We start from the raw sequence: 10,721 nt of genomic DNA, 5'->3' as shown, positions 1-10,721 counted from the left end.
AACTTGTTCTCATGGGGAGTAGAGATGTATACATATGATATTATATGGTTGGATATACCTTAGTTGCTTGTGGAGGATTAAGGTATGCTTGATTAGTTAGTAGATGAATGATTTAGTTTTGTTGGTTGATCAGTAAAGGATTGTCATATTCTATTTTTAGAGGTTCGAACCTTTAGGTTGTTTGTGCTTAGTTATGTATCTAGAGCACCTTTGAGTACATGTTTTGTACTGACGTGGGAAGGACTGATTTAGTCAGAAATCATTTTCAGCTTGGATAGTTTATAAAGGATCGATGTATCCTATTCCATGAAGACTTTGACCGTGGACTGTATATACCTGGTTGGATAATTTAGAGGGTGCATTGGAATATGCGACCTCGCTGATCTAAGGAAGTGTAGAGCTAATTGCTTAACACTTATGGGATACAATCGTTACTAGTGTATACTGGGAGAGTACATTTTGGATTTATGAGGATAAAATTTTTCCCATTGGATATAGTCTTGGTAGTGTATGACATTGACTGACAATGTTATACCACGGTATGTATATCTTTCTTGTCCGATACCAGTTCTTTTGAACCTAGAGCAGGGTTGTTACTGGATGATTAGGCTGCTTTATTTTGGGTTGCCTTTGATTGATGTATTCATGCTTGATACATATGCATGAATTTTGTTTAGATATACGGTAATCCATGAGTGTTGGTAGCATAAGGTTGGTCTCTTTGATTGAGCTGATATGTTGATTTTGCATGTATATCATGATTGTTTTGGGTTGTAGGAGTCCTGTGGTAGACTGTCCATTTGCAAGTAGTATATGTATCCATGTTCTGATATGGTTTGAAGGTTACTTGTGGATCATAGATATGTAGTTCGGTGTATGTATCTGGAGGTATTATTGAAGATAGCTTGCTGATTAAATCTGAGATGTAGTATAAGTACATCGGTGGTGTTTTGATGGAGGCATTTTGTCGATTTAATCTGAGTTGTGATATGTACATATGTGTTTGGTGTGGTATCTGAGGTATCTTTTTGATTATGTTTGATATGTGAGTGCACCTGAGTTTAGTATGCTTTATTGGAAATATATGTTGGTTATACTCTTGGCATAGGTGAAGATATGTCATGTGAGTGTTGTTTGAGGTGTATTGTTGATTTTGCCTACGTTGATTTTGCACACGTGTTCGGTATGTATTGTTGGATGTATCATACTGAATATACCTGAGTTGTGACTATATTTGGTGTATAATAATTGGAGGATTTTGTTGACCATACATATGTTGTGTGAGCATGTGTGCTAGGTGTATACATTGGTAGCAGTATGATGATTTTACTTATACTGAATGCAGAATGTGGAGTGACTGCATTATGTCGTTTGTTGGATTAACCCATCAACTAATTTTCCTATCAGTGGATGACCCACTAAGATGCTGATAGAGTTGATGATGGATTTGATTAGTTACTAGGTAGTTATAACCTAGGCTAACCACAGTGATTTGTGGTAGAGAGATCTTGTATAATCTCTAGCTGGATAGTTAGGTGCCTTGGGGTACTTATGTATTATTTTGTGGTGAAACGTTGCTCCCACATATTACGGATTACTGGTAGCGGAGCATTGCTCATATATTTATGCAGATACATATTTCAGATTATTTATGGTGGAGTGTTGCTCCCACATATTGAGGATTTCTTGTGGTAGAGCGTTGCTCCCACATATGTAGTGTTTCCTGTGATGGAGCGTTGCTCTCACCCTGGAGGATTTATTTTTTGGTGATTTGTGTTATTGATGATCAGATTTTTCGATTTATTATTGGAGATCTTATGGATAGGAATATCTGTGATACGGACATTATGTGTATTGATTTTTGCCATATAGGCTTACAATGCCTTAGATGTTTTCAGGGACTCGATGATCCTGGTATGTCTAGGATGTTTGGATAGGTTTCTATTATTTTTGTAGACGATGTTGTGATCTATTACGGATCCGAGGTGAGTCACGTACACTACCTTTGCATAGATCTAGAGATGATTCGACGAGAACATCTATATGTGATTATCAGTAGTGCTGGTTTGGATTGTCTTTTGTTATGATGTTTGGGACACACGGTCACCAGTAGGAGTGTACCGTGGTTCCACTGGAGATAGAGGTTGTTACCGTTGGGAGCAGCCGAAATCAGTGTAGGAGATCCGCAGTCTTTTGTGACTCGCAGGATATTACAGACATTTCGTCGAGGGTTTCTTCCACATAGCTATGCTACTTTCACGCGTGACCATGAAAGGCGTGAAGTTTACTTGGACTGAGGATTGCAAGACCAGCTTCTAGGAACTGAAGCGGAGACTAGTGTCGGCTTTGATTTTTGGTTTTTACCTTCGGAAGAGGATGAATTTGTCCTCTACACCGACGCGTCTCTACAGGGTATGGGTACTGTTCGGGTGCAGCACGGTAGAGTATTCTTATATGCTTCTCGATAGTTGAGGGAGCCTGAGAAGAAAATACTCAGTTCATGATCTGGAGTTGGCCGCTGTTATTTTTGCCCCAGTACCTGTAGAATATTACATTGAGATTCTCACTGACCATCGGAGTCTCAAATATCTGTTCACTCAGAAGGAACTTAATCTTCGACCGAGGACATAGGTAGAGTTCTTGAAGGATTATGATTGTACCATTAGCTATCACCGGGGAAAAGCTAATGTGGTTGCCGATGCATTTAGCTAGAGGTCCAGAGGGACTTTAGCTTGCCACCGAGTTGTGGTCACAGATTTGATTCAGGATTTCTCTGAGTTAGACATTGAGGAGCAGGGACAGACAGAGCAGGGTATTCTTGTTACGATGGTTGCTCAGTCGTCAATCAGGAAGAGAATCCGAGAGACCCAGTTAACAATGCAGGTAGGTGGAAAGTGTATGACGGAGACGTTAACCCCAGACAGTTACACCCCGAGGATCGATCCCTGGACTTTCGGCCACAGAACCGTGCTGAGGATGTTGAGACCTCATGGAGCTCAACGTGAGGCAAAGTGGTCCATACTATCGGACAGAGGATGTCAGAGGGATAAGACTGCCAGAAGAGTTATGCTGACCGGAGTCGGAGACTCTTAGAGTTCTTTATTTGCGACCAGGTATTTCTGCGAGTTTCACCCGCGAATGGAGTGAAGAGATTTGGCTTCAGAGGTAAGCTAGCTCCACGATACATTGGACCTTTCTAGATCTCGGAAAGGATTGGAGCGGTAGCTTACCGATTGGCACTACTACCGTCCTTGGCAGGAGTGCACGATGTATTCCACGTATTTAAGCTGAGGGGATACGTACTCGAACTAACACATGTGCTGACAGATATCTCAGTTTCAGTACAGTCTGGCGTCACTTATGAGGAGATTCCGATACGGATTTTAGACCGGAAGGAGAGTCAGTTGTGGAACAAGACTATTCGACTTGTTAAGGTCGGATGGTAGTATCTTTCGGATGAGGAGGCTACTTGGGAGCTCGAGGATACGATCCGAGCTCGATACCCCCCATCTTTTCACTTGAGGTATGTGATTTTGTTTACCGTTCAGCATTTATTATTGTTATTTGTTATTAGTACATGCTGATGGTAGATACTGAAATTTGGGGATCAAATTTTTTATTAGTGGGGGAGAATGTAAAATACCGAAAAAATGACGAATATTAATAAGGGAATTTTTCGGAATTTTTGGACATTTTTCGGGAATTTTTCGGAGCTCGTACGGACGAGTTGACGGGGATAAAAACGGGGCCCGGAAAAGCCTATTCGGGCTACCCCATTTAAGTGAGAAAAAGTTGATTTTTTTACTTTTTCTTTTTAAATTCCTTTTCTTTATTCTCCTCACCGAAAACTCTTCTCCCTACCCGAGCCTTCTCCTCTTCTTCTCTCACGCCCGACGCCGGCCCTAACCGCCGGCCCTAACCGCCGGCCGGCGGTCTCTTCCTCCCCGAAACCCGAAGCCATTGCCTCTTCCCTTCTTCTCTCCCCCGCGCGTGCCTGCCGAGCCTCACCCGACGACTCCACAGCCCGACGGCTGTGCCCTAATCGCCGACGCACCACTCGGTGCCCTAGCCACCCGGCGCCGCCGATCGCCTTCTTCTCTTTTTCCCTCGCTGTGGAGATTCCGGAGCCACCACAGCCGACGGCCGAGCCTCTCTGCCGATTGGGTCGTGCCCTAGTACTGCCGGCCTCCCCTGTGATCTTGCGCCGCCGTTGTCACCCACAGCCGACTGGAACAGTGTGTCCACCCCGCCGAGCCTAGTTCTTCCTCTGTGTGCCACTGCCGAGAGCGAGCAGTATCGAGTCATGCCCTAGACTTGGTTCACCGCCGCTCTAGCGAGTTGGTCTTCAACCAAAGGCAAAACTCCAAGCTCTAGTGGCTTCACCGTGACCTATGCCTCACCATCGGATCTTCCTGCTTCACCACTAGCTGTCGGCAGAGAGAAAACAAGAAGGTATCGGGTAAGTAAGGTTTATTGGATTTGGATTTCAGATTTGGTACAGGATGTTGTGCTCACCGGGTGGATGTCTGTGGTTGTAGAATCAGTGTAGCTCCGGCCAAGAATTTGCGACAGTAGGTATTTTCAGCTAGCAATTTCCAGCAGCAACCTCCCTGCTGTGAGGATTGAGGTAAGGTGTAGCTTGGTTGGAAATTCTGTATGTTTAAGAATGTGGATTAATTACTGTTTTGGTTTGTTCGTTTTGTTCCAGCAGCAATTTATCTTTGCTGGCTGTAAACAATCATAATTGGGTAACAACTTTGTGACTTCCAGCAGCGGTTGAATTGAGGTAAGGTTTATGGTTTTGATCTTTGTGTTAGATTATTGCTAGTTGTGTTAGCAATAATTATTGATTTAGGTTTAGAAGTTGTATAGCGGTGTAGTTGGGGTTAATGAAACTAACCCTAACTGGTCAGTGGATTAGAAATTAGTTTATCTATTTGTTTATAATTAAATTAGTTAAACTGTGGGATTTAACACAGGACTTTGACGCGAGACGAGTATCTCGGAGTCAGATTGGACCTTTCTATTTTCGGAGGCGGGTACTTTTGACTTATGTCATTTGATATGCTTAGTAATTAAATTAACATGTTGTATTAATTGTGTTTCTTATCTGTTTCGGTTAATTACTACTCAAATCTTACATGCTTGATTGATTGATTGGTTTTGCATCTCAGGTATATTTTACCTGTTTATACATGCTTATAGGGGTAGTGATATACCATGTTTCACCATGTTCAGGACCTAGGTTTTATACCTTCTGTATACCTTTGGATTGTTTTGGATTCGTTGACCTTTGATGCATTTTTATATATATGTGGATTAGGTTTGGATATTCTTGTGGTTAGTGCCATGCACCATTTGCATGATTGCATGCTGTGCGATAGTCCGCTCCATTATTGTTGAGCACATCGCCAGTTACATGGATCTGCACACACCACCACTCATGGGTTAGTGGTCGATTCAGAGTGTGTTGCGGTAGGGACTCTGTTAGGCACCGTTGGTCCGCTCATGGGTAGTGTGACACAACGTGTTATCCGGCAGGAATTCCTCCCGTCATCGTGTACCGAGAGTTGGCGCTCCCCCATCTATGATTTGGGGTAGGAGAATAGGTGTACTCCGACAGCATCCCGTCCACTCGGTCACTCATCAGGAGTAGTGACGACAGAGTGCACGGTTGTCACAGCCCTACCCACTCGGCCTCACTTTTGTATGAGATGATCGACTGGCGTCAGTGGTGACCAGGACGCATCATTGGCATCATATGCATGGTGCATTTATTGCTTGTGTTTGTGTTTGCTGCATTTATATGCTGCATATTGTTTGGATACCTATGTTTGACATGCATACAGGATTTCCTTATCCCTCGGACTGTTTGACCTTATACTCAGGACCTGGTTAGTACAGTATTCTCCTGTTTATTTCAGATGCATTCTTATCTTTCTTATCAGGAGACTGTACGCATGATTAGTGCTTGGTGTTGTTTCTTTACTTTGCATATCAACTGTACCTGCTGAGTGTTGGACTCACCCCGCCTCCATTGTTGATATTTTCAGGTTGATGCTGTCAGGATGGAGTTCCAGTCGCTAGTCCCCACAGCACGTAGTGCTAATCCTCTGCTGGGTTGAGTTGTTATTTTATTTTAGTTTTTCTCTATCAGACCTTGTTTTAGTCTTATTTTAGATTTTTCATATGGATATTGTATGAAATCCTTTCGTTTGATGGACCTTTGGTATGATTTGGATTTTATTCTACTATATGCCTGCCTGGACGGCAGAAGAGGTGAGTTCGTCGGTTTTGAGCTTTACGAGTGTAGTTGAGTAGGGTGGTTTTTGAGTCAGAGTATTATTACTGCGTGGTTGTGTCAGCCAGAGGCTGAATATATATATAAACTGCGTGGTGATTGATTTTTATTATTGTTATGATTCCAGCCGCATGTGGCTGAGTATTTAGTGCTTGTAGAAAATTTTTGATTGTCCGCCGTACAGGGGAGATGTTGCCGAAATTTTCTCGGACAGGGTCTCCTCTGGGGGCGTGACATGGCCTCACCCGACTTCCTCTCGGGTTAAGTCACATGGCCATGTCAAATGACATGGCCATCGTCTTCTTCTCAGCCATAGCTACACGACCTTGTGGATTCACACGGCCTCGGTCGGCTAGCCTCACATGGCCGTGTGAGGTCACACAACTAGTTCCTTGAGGTGTGTGAAGGCTGAGTTCTTTTATGGCTTTTCTCCTCTTCAACTTTGCTGGAGCCTCCACCCCCATGAGAGGATCATGGCCCGCTTGTGGAGGCTGTATAACACCTGAAAAAAAAATTAAGGGGACTATGACAAACTAACTAAGAAAATAAAGTTATAAACTGAATTAAACTACCCTTGGGTTACCTTCTAAGAAGCGTTTGTTTTAGGTCTTTAGCTTGACCCTGCTTCAGTTCATTACGGACTATACCCATGGAGGGACGACTTCCCCTTCTAGGGTGGTGCTTCAAGAGCTTCCTTTATCCTTGCCCTTGGCGGGTAGACATATTTTTTATTTTTGTTTAGGGGCCTCCATTCCTCCATTGCCAGACTAGGAATGACATCCAGCGGTCGTTCATGAGGATGAAAATTTCATTCCTCAAGTTGGTGTGCATCTACGCTATTTTTGACATGGTCAGAAGATTCAGACAATTCAAATTCTAACCTTTTCTTGCCTATCACCAAAGATAGTATGTGATTTTTAACATTAATTATAGCTCCTGCAGTGGCAAGGAATGGTCGTTCCAATATGATTGGGATTTTTGAATCTTTCTTCATATCAAGCACCACTAAATTAGTGGGTATGATGCAATCATTCACCTCTATTTGCATATCTTCAATTATACCCATAGAGTACCTACATGAATGATCAGCTAATTGCAATGTCATAGTGTTTAGCTTAAAGTTTTTCAGACTTAGATTATTACAAATAGAATATGGAATGAGGCAAACACTTGCCCCTAAATCACAGAAAGCTTTTTCAAAAGTAGTAGTCCCTATCTTACAAGTGATGGAGAAGCTTCCGAGATCTTGTGGCTTGGGTGGTACCATATTCAGAATCAATGTACTACATTCCTCGATTAATGCTACGACCTCATGCTCTTCTTTCTTTCTTTGGGTAGTTGTTATCTCTTTCAAAAACTTAGCAAACTTTGATATTTGATAAATTGCATCTTCGATGTAAGCTCTTTAATTTTCTCTAAAAATTTGCTAAATTCTTCATTTTTCTTTGTCATGACCAAATCTTTGAGGCAAATGGACTATTTGACTTTGGGTGGGTGGCGGAGAAGTCTCTTCAACCTTCTTGATAATCTCCTCCTCATTTTGTGTTTCATCTAAGTTAGGTGAGAGAGGACAGAGTTCTCCTAGAGTATCAATCCCTTTGGGAGCAGTTACTTGGGGATCCCCTAAGGTCCGTCCGCTCTAAAGATCAATCCTGTTACAATGTTCAACCAGATTCACTTTTGGTTTTCCTGGAAAACCCATGAGTGCTCTTATAGATGAAGAAACTATTTGGGCTATTTGGCTATCCAGAATTTTCTGATGCTTTTTAAAATTTTTCATTCTTTGATTAAATTGCTTGAGATCATTCTTCATTTCCATTCGAGCTGCGTGGATCTCTTCAAGCAACTTTTTGATTCTTGATTGTTGATAGTCTTGAGGTGGATGTTGTTGTTGTTGAAAATAGCCTTGTGATTGCCTCGGTTAGTAGCTTTGCCTTTGATTAGTGGGTTGGCCTTAGTCTTGGTTGTTCTTGTAGGGTGATTCCTCCATCTCGGATTGTAAGTGTTGGAGTAAAGATTTCCTTGCTTGGGGTTAAAACTTGCTATGACATCTCATTGCTTAAAATTCTCAAGTTGAGAAGATAGCACCCCAAGTGGGCAAGCTTCTTGGACATGCTCCACACTTCCACATGCATCACACACTCCTATAATGGCATTCACTGTGCCGATTCCCATTGATTCTAATTTCTTTGTTAAGGCATTAATCCTTGCTGACATAAGTGTTACCGTGTTTACATCAAATTTCTCTGATGCTTTAGTTGGGTTTCTAGAAAAGGAGCTTGCACTTTTTTCATACGCCCACTAATGGTAGTTAAGAGCCACACTTTCAATAATTTCTTTGTCTTCATCTATACCTTTCTTCATTAGTGCCCCTCGAGCAACAGAGTCGAGGTACACTTTAGTGTGGTAATTAATGTCGTTATAAAATGTGTGGATGATTAACCATTTTTCAGTCATAGTGAGGGCAAAGTCTGAGTATATTCTTAAATCTATCCCAAGCTTCATATAGAGATTCTGTGTCGACTTGTTTGAAACTAGCAATCAAATTTCGCATGTGTACGGTTTTGCTTAAAGGATAGAATTTATCAATGAATAATTGTTTGCACTGCTCCCATGATGTGATACTGTTTGCTGACATAGAAGTGAGCCACAACTTGGCTCTATCCCTCAAAGAAAAACCAAACAATAACAATCTAACTGTTTCGGTTGGGACTCCATTCATTTTCATTATCTCACATATCTCATAAAATGCCTCTAGGTGCTTGTTTGGGTCTTTATGTGGTCCACCCTCAAACAAATTTTGCTGCTCAATGTGAATCACCGCAGGCTTTATCTCAAACTTGTTTTCTTCAATGGATGACGTGATGATGCTTGATCGAAGCCCACGAGCATAAAGTGTTGTGTAATCCTTAAGAGGTTTGTTTGCCACTTCAGATGATGCTTGTTCTTCTTGTTGTCTTTTGCAGGTTTCTTCTTCTACGATAGGTTTTATCAATTTCAGGATCAAGTGTAAATAAATCTCCTACAAGATTAGATCTTTGCATGCAAGAACAAGATTACATGAATTCCAATAGCAAAATTTAAATACAGAGAAAAATAGAATTTTTAAATATAGAAATAAAAAACAAAGTGCAGAATTTAAATTACAGAAATAAATTGCAGAAATAAAAGTAAACAAATGCAAGATATATCTACAAAAATGGAATTGTAAAAATATTTACAAAATGTGAAAGAAAACACGTTTATTATAACTCAAGTGCTTATCTGCTAATGTTATATGCACAATCCTGGCAACGACATTAAAAACTCGATGTGTGCCCGCAAATATATGGGTGTTGTCAAGTAATAAAATATTGATCCCACATGAATTGAATATAAACACTAGAATTTGAGAATAGCAAACTAACTAAACTATTGAAAGATTTAAGATTGCAAACTTCAAATGTAAAGGGAAGTAAGTAGGAGAAAGAGAGAAAGAGAAAGAGTCTTGAGGAACTTGGTTTAGAATGTGTTTTAGGGTTTGATTTCATTGTAATGCTAATCAATGTATCATGGATCACCTATCACTCATCCTCTATTACTATGTACTTATAGGAAGTTAAATTCATTACCGACTCTTCCTAGCGGAGGTCAAGCCGGAATATTATCTTAATCCATATCCTATGCTACTACATGGAAGCGATTTCTATGAAGTCCGGTAATGAGATACCCCTGTCACTAGGGCCCCTCGGTCATACAACATAAAAATACACTAACACTCAATAACATAGAGATAGAGATAACAATTACGTTCAATTCCCTACTTCCTTATGGAGAATTACTTTTCCTTTCAAGGAAATACCCCAGATATCCAGAAACGAGATACCCTTATCACTATAGCCCCTTGGTCATATGATGTAGGGTATTCCTTCTACGAAATTAGCAATTCTACACAAACATTTAATTAAACATGGAAATTAAGTTCAAGCGCATTACACACACATAAGATCAAGTAGATACAAGTCATAACAATGTCATTTAGATAAGGAAATTGGCAAATCCATGAGTTTTGCATCAATTCACATTACAATTACTCCCTTAATCCTAGAACAAGAGATCTACTCCATAACTAGGAGGAGAGAGTCCAAAGACATAAAGATTTAAGCCAAAATCATTCAAAACTCGAGAAGAGAAAAGGGAAGAAGGCTTATCCTATATGAAGAGTGGTCTTCAGATCCAATCCAAGCTTCTGGAGTGATGGAGACGCTGAATTCAGCTTCAAATTGTCTAAGAAAATGTTGAAGAAGTCCAGATCTCATTCAAGTTGGATCTCCGGGAAGAATCTTCCTCTCTTGAAAAGGGAAAAATCTCCCCTTAAATAGAGCTGGGCACGGGCTTGGCACGACCCTGCCACGACCTTGTGGAATCCACATGGCTAGAG

At 41.1% G+C, this 10,721-nt stretch overlaps 1 long non-coding RNA gene and 1 pseudogene across 1 annotated transcript; both read left to right on the top strand.

Annotated features, from left to right (window-relative positions):
* The first annotated feature begins 3,892 nt into the window (after positions 1-3,892).
* On the top strand, positions 3,893-4,742 carry LOC122017512. The gene is made up of 3 exons (XR_006121386.1): positions 3,893-4,459; positions 4,539-4,627; positions 4,712-4,742. It is a non-coding gene; the product is annotated as an uncharacterized LOC122017512 (long non-coding RNA).
* Positions 4,743-8,751: 4,009 nt separating this feature from the next.
* Positions 8,752-8,863, top strand: LOC122018309 (annotated as a pseudogene).
* The last annotated feature ends 1,858 nt before the right edge of the window (positions 8,864-10,721 follow it).

Source organism: Zingiber officinale, chromosome 8B (genome assembly GCF_018446385.1).
Source record: "Zingiber officinale cultivar Zhangliang chromosome 8B, Zo_v1.1, whole genome shotgun sequence".
Lineage (NCBI taxonomy): Eukaryota > Viridiplantae > Streptophyta > Magnoliopsida > Zingiberales > Zingiberaceae > Zingiber > Zingiber officinale.
Note: the sequence above shows the minus strand (reverse complement) of the source record. Positions and strands in the feature narration are given on the sequence as shown.